The following is a 19,128-nucleotide window of genomic DNA, read 5'->3' on the forward strand; positions in this document are numbered from 1 at the left end:
TCCTCAAACTCCGCTTCCCAGCGCCATGGTGAGCTGTTCTCCCGTGCCTCCTCCTCCTCCCCCTCCCTTTCCATGTGCCAGGGCTTGGGTCTGTGGGGAAAGAGGGCGTGAAATTCTTCCACCAAGAATTCCTCCTGTATCTGAGTGGCGGGAACCCATTCATTCTGGGACGGTGGAGCATCCTCCCATGCCATGAGGTACTCCAGGCCCCCCACCCCCCACCTTGAATCCAGGATGGCCGTGGCCTCATTGAGTTGCTCCCTGCTTTCCCTCTCCCCCCCTCCCTCGGGGGTTTGTTCGCTGTCTCTGAGCCTGCTGCTTTCCCTGTACGGCGACAGCAGCGATCTATGAAACACTGGATGCACCCTCATGTCCTCTGGCAGTGCCAGCCTGTATGCCACCGGGTTGACCTGTTGCGTGACCGTGAAGGGGCCCAGCCATTTGGGTGCCAGCTTTTTGCACCTCCCTCTGGTGGGAAGGCCCTCCGAGGACAACCACACCTTGTCCCCCACCCTGATGACCTCCCCTTGTCGCCTGTGGCGATCTGCCCCCTTTTTGTACGCTTCCTTGGCCCTCTCCAAGTGTTCTCTGAGCTGCTGGTGCACCGTCTCCAGTTCCTCTGCCCAATCCTCAGCCTGTGGGCCCTCCTCCTCCTCCTCCCTCTCCCTCTCTGGGAAAGATCTGAGGTCGCGCCCGTAATTGGCCTTAAAGGGCGACACCCCTGTGGAGACGTGCACTGCATTGTTGTAGGCAAATTCTGCTAGTGGCAAGCGATCCACCCAGTCCGTTTGCCGCTGGCTGACGTAGCATCTCAGGTACTGCTGCAGAATGGCGTTGACCCTCTCCGCTTGTCCGTTGGTCTGCGGGTGTCTAGCCGTCGACAAGCTGACCTCCACCTGCAGGAGGTTCATGAGCCGCCGCCAGAACCTGGAAACAAATTGGCGGCCACGATCCGAAATAACCCTTAAAGGTAATCCATGCAGTCTGAAAATGTGATCAACAAACAGTTTGGCTGTCTCTTCTGCCGAGACTGCCCTGGCACACGGTATAAAGTGACACATTTTGGACATGAGGTCCACCACCACCAACACTGCAGTCTTACCCCTGGACGAAGGCAGATCTGTGATGAAGTCCATGGACACCACTTCCCACGGCCTGTGTGGTGTGGCTAAGGGCTCCAGCAACCCTGGTGGCGCTGCTCTGACCACCTTCGCCCGCTGGCAGGTGGTACAGCCCCTTACATAGTCTCGAACATCTTCCCTCACCCCTGGCCACCAGAAGTGTCTCATGACTAGGTGAGTGGTCTTGTCCCTTCCAAAATGCCCCGCTGTAGGGTTGTCGTGCATCTGCTTGAGGACCGTACGTCGAAGCTGGGTGGTGGGTAGGTACAGCGCACCCTTGTAGAAAAGCAGCCCTCTGCGTTCTGCAAAGTCTTTTGCCTGCTCCCTCCCCCCTCTCAGTTCTCTGAAGATGCGGTTGGCAAATTCATCCGCTGCCGTCAGTGCTGTGAGTTCTGCCTCGCTCACCACTGCTGCTCCGCAGGACCATGCCGACGGGGGGAAAATGTGCCTTGGGGCTGGTGGCGCCTCCTCCTCCATGTACTCTGGCTTGCGGGAGAGGGCATCCGCCCTGACATTCTGCTCTCCTGGGATGTAGTGTATGGAGAAGTTGAAGTTCGAGAAGAACTCCGCCCACCGTATCTGCCGCTGGTTGAGCACCCTGGCCGTTCTCCAGAACTCCAGGTTCTTGTGGTCTGTGCACACCTGGATGGGGTGCTTGGCGCCCACCAGGAAGTGTCTCCAGTGCTGGAACGCCGCGTGGATCGCAAGAAGTTCCCGATCAAAAACTGTGTAGTTTCGCTCGGGCTGGGTCAACTTCCTGGAGAAGAAGGCACAGGGTCTCCACTCTCTGTTGGCGTCCAGTTGCAACAAAATGGCGCCCACAGCCTTATCAGAAGCATCTGTTTCAATGCGTAGGGGCGCGTCCTGAACCACGTGGAACAGGTTCTGGTCTGAGGCGAACACCCTCTTGAGGCTTTCGAACGCTGCTTGCGCCTCTGGTGTCCACCTGAACTTCTGCTTGCCTCTCAGGCAGTCAGTGATGGGAGCCGTAACTCGAGAGAAGTTCTTGATGAACTTCCTGTAGAAGTTGGCAAAGCCTAGTAGGCGTTGGGCATCTTTGCGCGTCCTGGGGCTGTGCCAGTCCAGGATGGTCTGCACCTTGTCCTTGTCCATTGCCAGCCCCTTGTCTGACAGCTTGTAGCCCAGGAAGTCCACCTCCTTGGTGTGAAACTTGCACTTCTCCAGCTTCACATACAGGTGGTTCTCCTTCAGGCGCTGTAACACCTCCCTGACGTCCTTCACGTGCTGCACTGGGTCGTTGGAGTAAATAAGGATGTCATCCAGAAAGACCAAGCATTTCCTGAAGAGTAGGGACCCCAGGACGTGGTGCATGAAGGCCTGGAAGCATGCTGAGCCCCCTTGCAACCCGAAGGGCATCACCAGATATTCAAAAGAGCCCAGAGGCGTGAACATCGTGGTTTTCCACTCATCGCCTTCCCGGATCCTGATCAAGTTGTACGCCCCCCTCAGGTCTAGCTTGGTGAAAATCTTGCCTCTGCGTGCCGCTGTCAGGAGATCATCCACTCTGGGCATGGGGAAAGCCACTGGCTCTGTCACCGAATTCAGCCGTCTAAAATCCACCACAAGACGGCGCTGTTGCGTGTCTTTCTTGTCCACCCAGAAGACCGGGCTGCCCCCTGCTGCCTTGCTTTCTCTGATGAACCCCCGCTTGAGGTTCTTGTCGATAAAAGCGCGCAGATCCTCCAGTTCCTGGTCTGACATGGCGTACAGCTTGGCTGGGGGTATAGTTGCCCCAGGCACCAGGTTGATCTGGCAGTCAAAAGGCCTGTGTGGGGGCAGGTGGTCGGACTCCGCTTCACTGAAGACCTCCTGCAGGTCCCAGTATGGTTTGGGTATCGCCTCACCCCCTTTGACGTGCATGGTGGCCACCGTGGCTATCGGAGGCCCCTCCCCTGGTTGGTGCTGCATGCAATGTTCCAGGCAAAAGTCCGATCCAAAAGTGATGCATCTCTGATGCCAACTTATGGCGGGGTCGTGGCGCGCCAGCCAGCTCATGCCCAAAACGATTGGGGGGTCTGAGATGGTGGTGACGTTGAATGCCAGTGTCTCTGAGTGCCTTCCAACCGTCATTCTCATGGGGGGGGTTTGATGAGTGATGGCCCCTCCCAGCAGCTCTCTGCCGTCAATGGTTGCCACGTGCAGAGGAAAATCCAGCTGCAGAAGCTGGATCTGGTGCTCTTCTGCAAAGTTTCTCGAGAAGAAGTTGGCTGAGGCACCACTGTCAATTAGGGCGAGGACCGTCAATGGATAGCCATTTGGGAGCGTGAGCGTCACTTCTAGAACCACTCCTGCTCTGGGAGGGGTGGGCTGGCTCTGCTCCTCTCTGTGCGGGTGGGTGGGCTGGGGCTGTTGTCTGCTGACTGTGCCTGGCTGCCGCCCCTTGTCTCCTGCAGCCAGGCTTTCCCGTTTCCCTGCTGTGGTGCTGCGTCAGTGGGGGAGGGCACAACCGTTCCCGCCTTTCCTTGCCACTCCCTGCGATGTGGGCAGTCTCTGACGAGATGCTGGGGGGAGTTGCAGAGAAAGCAATTCCCACCCCTTCCCTCCTTGCGTCTTGGCGCCGCTGGGGTTTGAAAAGCCCGCGCGCGCGCGCTATCAATCTGCATGGGTTCCTGGTCCTGACTGGCCCCAGGCGTGGCTTGAAAGGGTTGTTGAGGGAGTGGCTTCTCCTGCGACCGTGGGAACCAAGCCCGCTTTGCGCGCGTTGCTTGCTTGTCGCTCCATCTGGATTCCTGCCTCACCCCCACCGCCAGAGCCGCTTTGCTCAGTTGATCCATATTACTGGGCTTTGGACCTCTCGAGAGCTCATCCTTCACCTCCTCATGCAACCCCAAGTAAAACGCCGCTTGCATTGGGGCAGACTCCAGATCCCACCCCAATCTGTGCACCAGCATGGTGAATTTCGCCCAATACGCGCGAACTGTCATATTTCCTTGGCGTAAATTATGAAGTTCCTCCTTAGTCTGGTCCATATGACTATCGGACGAATACATCGTTTTCAAACCTTCTAGAAATAGTTTGACATTCTTCATGCAAGGATTCCTTGTTGCAATTAACGGTCTTAGCCACTCCCTGGCCGCCCCTGTAAGGTGCTCCACAATAAACGCTACTCTGTGCTCATCATCAGGGAACTCATCGTGGTGCAGCTCAAGAGCATACACAATCTCAGTCTCAAAGCCCTGAAACTCCTTCGGGTCTCCATTGAACTTGCTTACTAGGGTCCCGGCTCTCCTTCCTGGCAGCACTTGGACTTGGGGTGCCCCTCCCGCCTTGTTTTTCTCTGCATCCAGCTTGTTTTGGAGGTCTACCGCCACCGCCCTTAAATGCTGCTCTTTTTCCTGGAGCTCTCTCACCTGTTCCGCAAGTTGTAGCCGGTCGTCCTGGACCTTCTTAGTCTCCTCTTTAGCTGCCTTCAATTCTCCCTGCGCCTGCAGCGACAGCTGTTGCAGTTCTAGCTGGGCTTGCTCAGCGATCTGCCGCCACTTCTCCGCCTCTGACACGCTCATCCCGGCAACTCCAAAGTAGCCCAAAAATGATTAGGAGGTTGCTGTCACAGTGGCCGGAGTGGACTACTTCAGAGTAACGACGCTACGCAGCTCTGCATTTTATTCTTTTATTGGTGCTGCGTATTTACAGTGCTCAAGTCATTGCTATTTACACGGAGCGATGTTGTCAGTCGGTTTCAGAACCTCCTAATGGCTTTTGGCGCGTCTTTCTCCAACACAAAAGCTTTGGCAGACCCATCCTCTTGCCCCTCCTCTTCCTGCGTAATTCTGGAGTTGGGGGGATGGGTCTTCCCCCCTTACTTGCCCCTTCCTGTCCCACCTGGGACCCTGGCTCCTCTACCTTGCCTGAGCCTCGGACACGACTTCCTGCTTCCCCACTGGAATCGGAACTCTCCCTGCTTTCCCCTTTGCTCGGGGACGGGCTTGAACTCAGGAGGGGAGGGACTTCGCGATATCCCCTGTCCCTCACAGGTCCTAATCCCTCCTCCCCCCTTACGGTCAAGGTGGAGCTGCACACACACCTGTGAACAGCCACAACTTTTTTTGGGGGGGGTGTCACACTAATTTCAGATTCATTTTGGGTTTTTCTTTCATGGTGTGTTTTCATTGTTCACTTAAGCTGTGCATCTAACAGCCGAAATGTTTACTGTGATTTTTTGGCCATCTGGTATGTGGGAGTTCTTAGTCGTTTCCCTAATTTTAGGCTGTTGGCAACTACCTGAAAAGTTGGGGCAATTTAATATTCAACTATGGAGAAGTTCTTAAAAAAAAGAGAGGACAAAAAGAAAGTTGGGCTTGAAAGTGTCATAGGGAGTGGACAGGTTAGGAAATTGTGCTTTAAGCCATCTTGTGACTGGTGAAGCCATCAAAATGATTGGACATTTGTACGTCTAATTGAACCAATCAATGGAAGAATCTCTCCCTTGCTTCAAATCTCTCTAACACCGCTTTTCACATGCCAGTTTGCCTTCTTCATTTGATATTAAGTCATTTCATTTGCAGCAAGCCCTGTTGAGCATTATGGGAGTTACTTCTGAGTAAAGATTCACAGGGATCGTTCAGTTAGACCAGTGTTTCTCAACCTTTTTTGGGCCACGGCACACTTGTTCCATGAAAAAAATCACGAGGCACACCAACTCTGTGCCGCCCTCCCCTTTTCGGGGAGAAAACTGGGCATGGGGTTCAATAGTACTGTAATCAATAATGATTGTGGTGGCGGCGATGCAATCGGATCGTCCCTGTGACGGGTAGGGGGCTGAAGGCTCTTACGCCCCCCTCCTTTTGAAGCGAATAATATTGGGGAGGGGGTCAACACCCCCAGCACCTCACACCGCCTGCCCCCCCTCGTCGATTACTATTATTCCTATTACCATGAATTTATTCGTCACCCGTCCCTCACCCTAAGGACCCAGGGCAGGGGTGGGAGGGGGCACTTACCGCCCGCAGGAGGAGGTGGTTGAGGAGGAGGAGGAGGAGGAGGCCTGCCGGGCCCCTCTGGTGGTCTCGAATAGAAGCGCACCGGCGTCACTGCGCCTCACAGGCGCTCCCCCCGCGGCGGCGCCGGGCCTCGCCGCTTGCTGCTGCTGCCGCCGCCTCCCCTTCCTCCTCAGAGGGGGCTTCTCAGCCAGAGGGCCGCTCTCCATGCCGGGCGAGACCAGACTCGCCTCCGCTTAAGCCCGGGACGAGAATGGTTAATGGCGGCGGCTGAGGGAGGAGGGCCGCCCGGCCGCCTCGGCAAAAAAAAAAAAAGCCGTTTGAAAATGGCGGCAGGAGCCGCGCCGGCCAATCAGCGCCGCCAACGGCCGGTTGCTAGGAGACGGCGCGGGGTGCGAGTGGGGAAGAGGCCTAGCTGCCAGGCCTGAGGTCTTCTTCGCTTTGGGGATTGCCCTTCTCCCCAAATCGCCCTTCTTGTCGCCGCACTCGCGGCACACCAGCCAGCGTCTCGCGGCACACTAGTGTGCCGCGGAACAGTGGTTGAGAAACGCTGAGTTAGACTGTGTAAAATCTCCTCATCTTCACCTGAAGAATGAAGCAGCATCTTCATTGTGCAGCCTTCATTGTTTGGTGAAAATACACCTCTTATAGTACTTTTAGGATTCACTCTGATTGGACATTATTTTAAACAATTTTAATATTATATTCTTCTAACCCGCCCTGGGAACTTACAGTGAACTTACAGACTGGACCTAATGGTCAGGGGTCCCTTTACCTTTAATAAATGTATCAACTTGGTGTTAAATTTGGATATAATTTTTTTCTTATGGGTTTTCTGTGCACAGAGGTGGTGAAAATGAGCAGGTATAGACAGGCAGGCAACACTGACATGAAGTTTAGTTAGGAGTGCTATAAAACAAATTAGGAGTCTAAATCCTCTCCCTGAGGCCCCCCCTGCTGCATTTTGCAACCTAATTTGCCCAAAGTTTGAGATTCAAATCCCCCCCTTTCAAAAGCCGCCAGGAGCACCCACAATTTGTACTTTATGGAAAGAGTTTACGATATGTTTGTTTCAACAAACTTTCACAACTGGAGAGAAAGAGTTTTACTTTGTTTTTCTTATATGCTTGTAAATCACCTTGAGACTTAATATGAAAGAAGATTAGCAAATTAACAACTTAAATAATAATAACGTACACAACGGCATCACAATGTCATTTCCAAGGTTTTTTTTTGCCGGAAACTGGGGATATTGTAGCCATCAAGAAGAACTCCACAGAGAGCAGCTCTTTTTGCTGAAACCCTGGACAGCTTCTGCCAGGCAGTGCAGACAATACTAAGCTAGATAGTTTGACTCGGTATAAGGCAGACTCTCTATGTTCCTATTTTGTATTTTATGTTTTGTCTCTCATGCTGGCCTTGAGGAAGACAATTTTCTCCACCAAAGAGTATTGCCAAGTACCCCTCACGGTCCCTCTATGTGTATGGATCAAGCACTTAGAGGAGGCTGTGTGTGCTTTTCTCCTCCTCTTTGTAAAGTGGCTGCAATATCTGTGTCTGCAAATGACCTCTTTTCTGGGCTGCGTTATGGTGCTTACCCGCTGTTCTGTTCCTCGCTCCAGCAGGGCGTCGCATTGTTTGCTCTCCAGTTTCCAGTAATTATTTTGCACAAGAAACAACACCGCAAAATAGTTCTCCAGAAGCCGCGGCTTCGTTTATAGCCCTCCTTTTTATAGAGAGCTGGTGGTGGGAGGGAGAAATTCAGTTTGCTTCCCTTGCTGGGAAACTTTTAAACTTTTAGTATTCGGAACATTCCTGTGCCTCACTGAAATGGCTTTTGCTAACATCATGTTCCCTCACAACTGCCCACCTGCCCCCATTTGCTACATCTGGCCTACCCAGTTGAGGAGCCTGCTTAAATATTGCAGTGGAGAAGTGCTGTTGAGTTACATTAAGTGCAGGGAATGTCGGCTATCTCTTGATGAGCTCTACTGATGTGTCTCTCTGGCTGTTTCAATGTTTAGCATTCATCCTGATCTGTTTGCAGGGAGGTTAGGTGATACGTCAAAGCAAGAGTTTCTTTATTGGGGGGAGTGTGGACTCCTAGTCAACAGCCTTTGAAATTAGCCAGGTGCCAGGCGCATTTTGCGACTGGCGTGGGTCCAATTGTGACCATGTGGAGATCTCTGGATGCCAGGTTGACCGCTGACACCCCCACCTGGCTGGCCCCTCCAGCTTTCTTAAGCAGGTAAGCAGAAGGGCTTATTTATTGCATTTATATCCCACCTTTTCCTCCAAGGAGGACACGGTTCACCCCGCCTTCTCAGTTAATCTCTGTGAGGTAGGTTAAGAGACTGTGACTGACTCCAAGGTCACCCAGTGAGCTTAATCATAGAATCATAGAGTTGGAAGAGACCACAAGGGCCATCCAGTCCAACCCCCTGCCAAGCAGGAAACACCATCAAAGCATTCTTGACATATGCCTGTCAAGCCTCTGCTTAAAGACCTCCAAAGAAGGAGACTCCGCCACACTCCTTGGTAGCAAATTCCACTGCAGAACAGCTCTTACTGTCAGGAAGTTCTTCCTAATGTTTAGGTGGAATCTTCTTCCTTGTAGTTTGAATCCATTGCTCTGTGTCCGCTTCTCTGGAGCAGCAGAAAACAACCTTTCTCCCTCCTCTATATGACATCCTTTTATATATTTGAACATGGCTATCATATCACCCCTTAACCCAGGCATCCCCAAACTGCGGCCCTCCAGATGTTTTGGCCTACAACTCTTATGATCCCTAGCTAACAGGACTAGTGGTTGGGGAAGATGGGAATTGTAGTCCAAAACATCTGGAGGGCCGAAGTTTGGGGATACCTGCCTTAACCTTCTCTTCTCCAGGCTAAACGTACCCAGCTCCCTAAGCCGTTCCTCATAAGGCATCGTTTCCAGGCCTTTGACCATTTGGGTTGCCCTCTTCTGGACACGTTCCAGCTTGTCAGTATCCTTCTTGAACTGTGGTGCCCAGAACTGGACACAGTACTCCAGGTGAGGTCTGACCAGAGCAGAATACAGTGGTACTATTACTTCTCTTGATCTAGATGCTATACTCCTATTGATGCAGCCCAGAATTGCATTGGCTTTGCTTCCCTTGACTGAGTGGGGATTTGAACCCTGATCTCCCAGGTCCTAGTCTGTCTGACACTCTAATCAAAATAAATAAGGAAAAAACAAAATGCCACTTAGGGAAGGATCTGAAATATTTTGCTTGAAAACAGCCCCCCCCCAATGTAATTACTTCCCATTTGGGCTCTGCAGCAATTCCAACATTATGGGGTGAAGAATTTGTTTTACTCTGGATTGTTTTATTTTATGTTTTAATGTGGTGTAAATGACTTTGAGATTTTACCTTTAAAATATAAAGTAGTATAGAAATGAAACAAATAAAAATAGATCCCATTTTTTTGGGGGGGGAGGCGCCTAGACATTCTGTTGTGGTGACAGTAATCCAGGTTTAAGGTGCTGTTTGGCAATAAGCTTATGTATCTGAGTTTCTAACACTGCCAGTCAACAATAATTGCACAACCTGAATTTCCCAGTGTGTGATGGAATCAAACCCCCAAGGAGCAATAGTATTTCTAATGTTCTGAATGGTTGTTGGGTGTTTTGTATAGGGCACATCCCCCTGCTTGGCTCTGGGCTGGAGAAAAAAACCACTTGCTAGCATAGCTGCCAAGTTTTCCCTTTTCTCGCGAGGAAGCCTATTCAGCATAAGGGAAAATCCCTTTAAAAAAGGGATAACTTGGCAGCTATGCTTGCTAGTGAGAATGTACCCAGCAGAAAATTCAGAAGTTGAGTTTTGTGGCTGGTTGGCCTTTTGGAGGTTGCTGGGTTTCTAATGCATGCTGTTTGCTTTTGTGGGAACTGATGGTAATATAAAGACAAGCATTACCTGTTTGGATGTTTGCTTGTCTGACTCCTCTGTGCACCATTCTGCATATTTATTTTAAAAAATGACCTGCATGGTAAGCCTCCATTCTTGTAAGTGAATGGACCCTGTAAAATACTGCCTTTGGAACATCCCACCACTTGAGGAAACAGGAAGTCGTGAGACAATATGCTTCAGATTTGTACAGTCTGACTCTGGTGACGCCAGGCTGCACAGAGAGGGGGCATTCCGGAGATCAAATTGAGCAACATGGTGCGTTGAGATGACCTCCCTTCTGTAGTTTTGAACTCGTGTTATGTTTGGACAGCTGTGCTCAGAAATGGTTGGGACGTTGCCGGAAGAATTCATGTCAACAGACAGTAGACCTCCGGGGCACATCCTATAACCAGCCCTGGAGGCAACCTGGGAGAAAAAGGCGGGTTATCTGCCTCCCCAGGAAGCTGCTGCTGCTGTGCTCATTGTAGAAAGCCAGTCCTGTGCATGCAGACTGTGTGACTTGCATGTGCCAAAGAAACATGCTGGATTGTCGTGAGTAAGAGCCCAAGAAATGTTTTGCTGGAACTTGCAAGTATAGGAGATGCATTCACACAGATGCTTTCTCAAATCAGTTTAGTAATTCTGGGAGAAATTCAAAGCGGTCAACCTCTACAGACACTGATTCAGTGCTGCTTGTGAAGATGGAGGTTCCATTTATCATTCACAATCAATGGCAGATAATAGCCAAATTCTCCATTAATTTCCCTAACAGCCAGTCACCACATCTTGTGGCAGTGAGTTTAAACAGTTAGCCGATAAATGCTTCCTTCTGACTGCTGTGAATTTCCTAAACAAGAGAAGTAGAAAAACATCTCTCTGTCTTGGTAGTTTCCAAACTTTCCCCCCAACGGGCCACTTGAAAATTGCTGAGGGTCATGTTGGACCAGATACTGATTTTTCTGCCTTTTGTAACAATTGTCACGTGCTGTACTAGATGGTGTATGATTTTTTTATTGGTTTTCTTTGCTTCCTTTATTTCTTATATTGCATTTGATTGTATTACAATTTGAATTACACAGAATTGTAATACAGTAAAAAAGAAAATAAGGAACAGAAAGTACTATTAGAAATCAGTATAAGTATGTAATGCAGGCACAGTTTGGGTTCTTTGCTCTATCTACCTTCTTTGAAACCATGCAAAATCTATACCATCCACATTTGGGCCACCTTTATTTTTAAAAAGCTTAAGCTTCCACCAATGAATGAAGGCCTATGCGTCCCACAAAGAACTTCCAATATCTTGATCCTCTTTGGCTGCAGCCCTCTTCTAGTCTAAACTGTTTATTGGTTTTGAGCAGGGAGTGATGTCCCAGGGAAAGTGGGGGTGGTTGGTGCATTTGGCGAGGATGACGTCTGAGTAAGTGGGATTCCTTTTGGCAGGCAATGGAGCAACCAATATAATTTGTGATTGCCACTGTGTGTGCTGTCCCTGCTGCCCACCCCAACCTATTTTTGTCCTCTCAGCCAGGTTGCAGCATTGCCTCCTTTGTTTATCTGTGCCCCCACCATCACTGGCCTTCCTTTCCCGGGAGGCTAATTTGGGAAGCCCTGTAGAGGAGGGTATTCAAGTCATTAGGAGACCATTTAAGCCCCAGGGTGTGTCACAAGGTCCTTTAATTCCATTATGGGCCTTAACAAAGGGTAACGGAAGGAGTTGGCTTTGTGTTGTACATTAAGGCTGTGCCAAGCTCACAGGTCACCTTCCAGCCATGCGCCTTTCAAAATGTTTAGTCATCATTGGAAAATCTGGTTTCAGGCTTCAGGCCTGCTGGTGAGTCACACGCTTGTTGGATAAATTACTTCTACGCTCATGAGCAGCGGTGCTTTCTTAGAGCAGCTGGCAGGGTTGCTGTTGCATCTGTCTTAATCTTCCTGCGACAAAACACACCCACACACACACCCACACACACACACCCTCACCGGTAATTACTTCCCATTTGGGCTCTGCAGCAATTCGAATATTATGGGGTGAAGAAACAGTTGCATGGGCTGTGAGAAATACATTGATTATTTAAAATCTCCTGTGAGCCTGAGTTGCTGAGACTTGGGGGTGCGATTGCGTGGTCTGGCTTGAGCTCACGTCAGGCTCTGGTTTGGGTCCGACTGGATCCTTCAACCACTCCTGGAGTGGAGGTGCGGCAGATTCGCCTTCCTTCAGAAGAGAGATGCCCAGAACAGTGACTCTCACAGAGTTACAGTTGGTGAGTTCCACCTTGGAGATGTGAATCATACTTGCCCACTCTAAAGAAGAACCCTTTCAACTAATTGCAGCCATCAGCAGCCGTTAACAGCCATCCACAGGTTTACCACTCCCATCAGCCCATCTCCCATTCCCACCCACCCTCTGTATATATATAAGGGTCTGACACTTCTGTTTCCAGTGTATCTGAAGAAGTGTGCATGCACACGAAAGCTCATACCAAAATAAAAACTTAGTTGGTCTTTAAGGTGCTACTGAAGGAATTTTTTATTTTGCTTCGACTCAGACCAACATGGCTACCTACCTGTAACTAGAATTAATGAAGCTTGCCTACCATGTTAATGCAGAGAAATAAAAAAGGTCCCTTAGCTACCCGAAATTTGGCAAGCACCCGAGAGAGACTGACTGGGACATTTTGTCATCTGCAACAGAGAAGTCAAATGGCGCCAATGAAATGGCTTCATAAATTATATGTACTGTATAGTGAGGATTGTTCGACTAAATAGTGGGCAATTACCTGCTGTTGAATGGGATCCAAGTATTGCCACTGCCTGAGTTGAGCTGCCTTGTCCTGCCTGATGTTAAGACTTGCTCTGGAAACACTGCTTTATAGTTAAAGAGCAATGAGGCCCCCATGATTTGGCTGGCACCTGAGCCTCTCTCAGATCTGTGGCCAAACATGGAGGAGAAAATTGATATTGTTTGCATTTTAATGAGAAAATGTCAGTGTCACACTTCTTGAACCAATAGGCAAACCAAACCACAACTATCTTTCAAGATTTGCACTCTCCAGCCAAAGAATGTGCACAAAAATTTGGGGGAAACATTCACTAAAGGCATAGTGAAAATACCATAAGAGAATTCTGCTCATAAAATTTTGCTCATAAAAATGTGTTATGTTAGTGAAAATACTGTAAGAGAAAATTGCTCATAAAAATGTGTTAGAACACTATAGAAAAATGCTAGAAGAAATTAGTGCTGAAATGTTGATGAATTTGGATAAGGATGTTAAAAAAAGAAAAAGAAAATTTCTGTGGAAATGTGAACCGAATTTAAGCATAGCTGCCAAGTTATCCCTTTTTTTCAGGGATTTTCCCTTATGCTGAATAGGCTTCCTCGCGAGAAAAGGGAAAACTTGGCAGCTATGAATTTAAGGTTGGGAAAATTAGAAGTACAGAGAAGTGAAATTGATGGCTTCATCTCTCCCTTGGCAACCTTGACCTTCTACTCACTTTTGGCTCCTTCCTATCCTTGGGGAAGAATGTGTTAGATCTTCAAATAAATAATACAATAATTTTAATATTTCCTTTCCAGAGAGGGAAAAACAGTTGTTCCTTATGGTTCTCTGGCCTGACAACTAAATGGGCTCAGGTTAGTGATGTCATTTCCTCTCTTTCCCTGCTCTGCTTCAGAAGGCCAAACAGTGGTCAAACAGGCAGAAATTCAATGGTTAAGATAATGGGGATGCATTGCCTGTTGAATTGCTGCCTGTAATCCAGCACACTGCCTGGAAGGAGAGAGGTCTCAAACTATTTCTGAAGTAGAAGTTGTCATACTCTTGGAACTATGTTTCCTTTTATGCCATTCCAGGTAAAAATAATATACTGTGTACAGTATATTTTTAAGTACCCTCATTTTAGAAAGAACTGACACAACATGGAATCGTTTTCTCTGTGTGGGCGGCTTGCTTATCTCAATGTTACATTTTTGTTCCATCTTCTCTCCTTCCACCCTTCTTTCATATAAATAGACGCTGTTGCGTGTTTGTTGCAGATAAAATCGAAATCCAAATATTTTCTGTCTTCTGGCTGGCTCTTGAGCTGGCAACCCATTGTAGGTGTCTCCTTTATTTATTTCAAAAGCTTTTAAGTGAGTGCTGTAGGGTTTTCTTTGCTTTTCAGGTAGATGCAACAAAGCTCAGGGCTTTTAGGCTGTGGCTTCAAATGTTTCTCTAGGTCTTTGCAAGTTGCTTAGGGTGCTCAGTGTGGTTTCCCCAGCTGCCTGTTTTATCCTCAGAACAACCCTTTGAGTGGGTTAAGCTGAGAGGTGTTGCTCCCAGTACGTTTCCGAGCACAAAGTGTTGTTGCTGACCTTTAAAGCCCTAAATGGCCTCGGTCCAGTAGACCTGAAGGAGTGTCTCCACCCCCATCGTTCTGCCCAGACACTGAGGTCCAGTACCGAGGGCCTTCTGGCAGTTCCCTCGTTGCGAGAAGCCAAGTTGCAGGGAACCAGGTAGAGGGCCTTCTCAGTAGTGGCGCCCGCTCTGTGGAACACCCTCACATCAGATGTCAAAGAGAAAAACAGCTACCAGGTTTTTAGAAGACATCTGAAGGCAGCCCTGTTTAGAGAGGCTTTTAATGTTTAATAGATTACTGTTGGAAGCCACCCAAAGTGGCTGGGGAAACCCAGACAGATGGGCGGGGTATAAATAAATTATTATTATTATTATTATTATTATTATTATTATTATTATTATTATATCTCAAGGTTTCCCAGTGAGTTTCATGGCTGAGTGGGGATTTGAACCTGGGCCTTCCTGGGAACTGACACCCAAAGACAGTTTGGTGTCATGGAGATGATGATTCCTTGGCAGGGCAAAATGTCATGTGACAGAGCCAGAGGGGGACGATAACAGTCAAAATGCCCTCTTCTGGAAAAGGTCCATGGGGTTGGATCCAGACTGCTTTCCGTGGGTGGACCCAACCTTCAGGAAAGTGGGACTACGTGGAGGCAGAGAAGGTGGAATTGACAAAATTCCCTTCCGCCCATTTGTCAGCAGTAGTGTCCCATGAGCTGAGAAATCATCCTATATTCTAATTCTGACTTGCTAGCATGGCAGCCCCGTTAGCAGACTCATAGCAACCCCAAAGTTTGCAGAAGTACCAAAATATTTAGGGGAAACTAAGGGGAGGTGGGAACTCTCCCTCCAAAGTAGCCCACAGCGAACTGAGTATGCCCAGTGTCCAACCTCAGAATACTGGTTGCCTTTTTTTTTTTGTTGCTGTGGGTAGGAGTGGAATGAAGTCTCTGGAACCCTCAACAGGACTGCCCTGCACGGCAACATTTTGTTGCAGCTTCAACTTGCTATATCTATATAATGTTCTCTGGCTGTACAGCTTGTCCCAGCTGTTAAATATTGCCTGTGCATGTATATAACATATGCTTTAGCTACTGAAAGTTGAACACAATTAATGGCTTTACTAAAAATGGTAATTTATTACGAGCGCAACGTTACTTGCATGTGTGTGTGACAACATGAATTGATCTTAAAGTACACAGAGATTGTACTTTTTGCACTACCTGCCAACGAAGGCTGCTGTTACGTGCAGCTCATGAAGTCATTCCAGTCCACAGAATCTAATGCTGTAATAAATTTTGTTAGGACTTCAGGTGCTGCAGGAGTCTATATGTCTTATTCTTATAGCTGGGTGCTGTTATTCTCACATCTTGCTTTCAAACTTATCTTAGACCATAGGTGCCAACCTCAGCTCCCCCCCCCCCCCAAAGTATGCGGGGATGGGGCTGAGCCCCTCCGATCTTAAGGGACGAGGACACGGCGGGTCTCTCTGCTGCGCCAGCAGGCCCTCCTTGTGGTGGCAGAGGGCCTCGTCAGGCCTACCCACTATGGTGGCCTTGTGGCCTTCTCCCGACACATGTGATGTCACACATGTGTGTTGCATGTGTGATGTCATGCACATGTGAAAAGCCAATGCACCCCCCCATGTCACGTGGAACTTGGCACCTCAGCCTTAGATACCTGGTTGGTCATCGTGAGAACAGGATGCTGGATTAGATTAGGGTTGCCATATTTCAAAAAGTGAAAAACCTTTGGCCGTTGTTGCCGTTGTTGCCGTTGTTGTTGTTGTTGCTGCAGCTGCTGCTGTGAGTGATATATATATATATATATATATATATATATATATATATATATATAGCAAAATCTAAAAAAAATAGACACCTCTGCCTTCAAGGATCTTGCAGCCTAAAATCCAAAACAGATGAGACCACACAGAGGAAGTTCAGGAAGGTGGAGGAGGCAGAGTGAAGGGAGGGGGGGAGAGAAAAGAAATGTTTTCATTTATTTCAGTTGCATGTACCTACAGTAGGCCTCATCTGCCCTCAAAAGCAGTGTCATACCACTTTAAATGGCCAAACACCTTCACCTCAATGTATGTGAGTCAGCTGGCTGTTTCTGAGGACAAGGCCGTTAATTTTCCAGAACCAGTATACTTGTTTCATCTCAAATGTGAGTTGCTAATAGGCACATGCCAAGCTTCACCCCGGCATAATTTATTTCAGGTACGTAATGTAATTGTTCTCTACTTTCAGGCTTTTTCTTCTTCTCCTTTCCATGAACAGGATTCCAGATCCTTAAGCTTGAACATGGGAGGAATCTGCCAGCCCAGCCCAGCACAAACACTTTATTCATTTTAGGCAATGCAGCGGCTGTAGCGCCTTCTGCGGTTGTTTTTGATTTTTCAAAGTGTATTATTTTTAAATGTACCGGTAGTTGTTTTGCTTTGTGGAGCTGCCGCATACTGTAGGCGTGGTTCTTAAAAATAGCAGCAGTGCTATGCCATAGCTGTCAAGTTCTCTCCTTTTTTAAAGGGAAATTCCCTTATGCTGAATAGGCTTCCTCGCGAGAAAAGAGAAAACTTGACAGCTATGTGCCATGTTCTCTGTTGCAAGTTGCATAGCCTGCCTTTAAGAGAGCTTTGTTCCCAGTTCCTTAATGTCACATGTTCCTGTGCCTGAATCTTTCATTTATTGCTTTGCTTACAGAGCCACTACTTTTGTCTGCAAGGTTTTTGTGTAAGTGCATGTTTACTGTACTTTAAAAGGTAACTTAGCTGCTGATCTTCCTTTCTTTCTCAAGCTAGATGTAGATTGATTTCTTCTTTCAAAATAAGTCTCTGATCAGTTAACTTTTCTGCAGCATTGCATTTCGAAGCTTATGTTTGCAACACTTACGGACTCAAAGTTTGAGATTCTGGTTCTCCAGAATTCTAGACCAAATTATACAGGAATTGTGGATTTCACTCACCCTAGGAGTGGGGAACCTGGCACCCTCCAGATGTTTTTTTTAAAAAAAATATTGAAATTTAAACCAAAAACAAACACACCAAATATTTGAAACAGATAATACAATGAATCCAAAAGTCTTAACTCAACTACAAGTAATCATCAAACGCAAAAATTACAAGATCGTTTATACTGTTGTTGTAATGTTGACTTCCCATCACCTCCCGTAGTGCTTCTCATCTTTTTTTGCAAAGTACATACTTTCCTCTTCGTCTTCTTATAATCTCTTTTGTACATCTAATCATACCAACTGAATCTAATCATACCAACAACTCTTATACTCTCTAATAAAAAGCCGGTCATTCTAAGGCTGCCATGGAAATTACGTTATAATTATTTCTCTCTTGTATATATCTCCTAAACATATCCCATTTTTTTGCAAACGACTGTTCAACTAAATAGTGGGCAGATGTTGTTGAACGCCCTCCAGATGTTGTTGAACGCCCAACCCCTGGTATGGCCAGTAGTCAGGGATTATGGTAGTCCAAAAACATCTGGATGACCATAGGTTCCCTGCAGCTGCTGTAAGGTGCCAGAAGACTCTCTGTTTTCTCGCAAAAGACTGACATGGCTACTCTTTTGAGGGGCCCCACTGACAAGAGCTCCCTAGACTTGCTGCAGTGAGGCAGGAGCCCCATAATACCTGTCTCGTCCCAGGACCCTCCAAAATGTGGAACTGAAAGGGAGCAATGAGCCTGAATCAACGGCCACAGCCCTGGTGTTGTATTCCTTCTCCCAGCCACACAGGTGTCTGAGAAGAGAGGGCAATGTGTAGAGTTCTGCTTGCAGGCTTCCCAAAGACATTTGGTTGGCCACTGTGAGAACAGGATGCTGGACTAGATGGGCCACTGGCCAGATCTTATACCTGATATACATGGTGGCAATCCTTCTCTGTCTCCATGCATGTAGGGGCATACTTGGGCTGTTCAAATTAAAAATCAATAAAGGTACAAAAGGCAGAGCTGATGCGAGGAGAGCTGGCATTTATCACACCATGATCAATTAGAGCGGTCCTGCAGCTGCTTCTGAAGTCCCGTCGAAGTTGAGCTACATTTATTTGTTGCTGTTCCATGGAAGCATCAAACTGTCATTTCCGAAGCATTTATTTCTATGCCAGTGTGTTGAAGATAATACTTTCCACATCAGCATGTCTGTAAAAAAGGCTGGGGCTGCACAAACCCCATACATTTAAAGCACACTCGCCCCCAATAATATTGGGAACTGTAGTTTACCCCTAACAGAGCTTCAATTTCCAGCACCCTTAACAAACTATAGTTCCCAGTATTCTTTGTTTTTGGGAGTGTCCTTTAATTGTATGGTGTTTCTGCAGCCTGGAGCATCTCTCAATTAAAAGCATCAGGCTGCAGGGGAAGGGGAGGGGGAGGCCACTGTCTGAGGCCCTGGAGAGCTGCTGCCAGGCAGGTAGTCTGAACTGGTAGACGGCATTTTATTGCGCTCATCACACAACAAGTGCCCCTTGCATGCAAGGCAGTGACTGTGGGTAGGGTTGGGCGAATCTTTCGGTTGTTGTTTCTCATTTTTCTGTTTTCAGTTCAGTTCCCTACAATTACAGATCAACTTGTGGATTTTTTAAAAAGTCGTCAGGAAAACTAATCAAATATACATGTTTGTATGAAGTTTTACCTAATATACATTTTTTTGCTGAACGGTTTCCCCTAACAATGCATTTTTATTGTTTTCACTAACGCAGTACAGTGGTGCCTCGCTTAACGAACACCCTGTAAGGCGAAATTTTCGCTTAAAGAAAGGATTTTTCTAGTGGAGGTTGCCTC

At 47.9% G+C, this 19,128-nt stretch overlaps 1 protein-coding gene across 10 annotated transcripts in view; it reads left to right on the forward strand.

Annotated features, from left to right (window-relative positions):
* PITPNM2 (phosphatidylinositol transfer protein membrane associated 2) overlaps nt 1–19,128 on the forward strand; it is a 213,112-nt gene that overhangs the window by 9,822 nt on the left and 184,162 nt on the right. The window contains exon 1 of one of the 10 annotated variants that reach the window (XM_035098035.3): nt 10,480–10,549. The exons of 8 other annotated variants lie outside the window; for them this stretch is intronic. The gene's annotated coding sequence lies outside the window, so the exon portion shown is untranslated. Of the gene's footprint in view, nt 1–10,479; nt 10,550–19,128 lie in introns of those variants that run through there. One more of the 10 variants, XM_035098034.3, reaches the window with a different exon arrangement.

This window comes from Zootoca vivipara, chromosome 16 (genome assembly GCF_965207765.1).
Source record: "Zootoca vivipara chromosome 16, rZooViv2.hap1.1, whole genome shotgun sequence".
Lineage (NCBI taxonomy): Eukaryota > Metazoa > Chordata > Lepidosauria > Squamata > Lacertidae > Zootoca > Zootoca vivipara.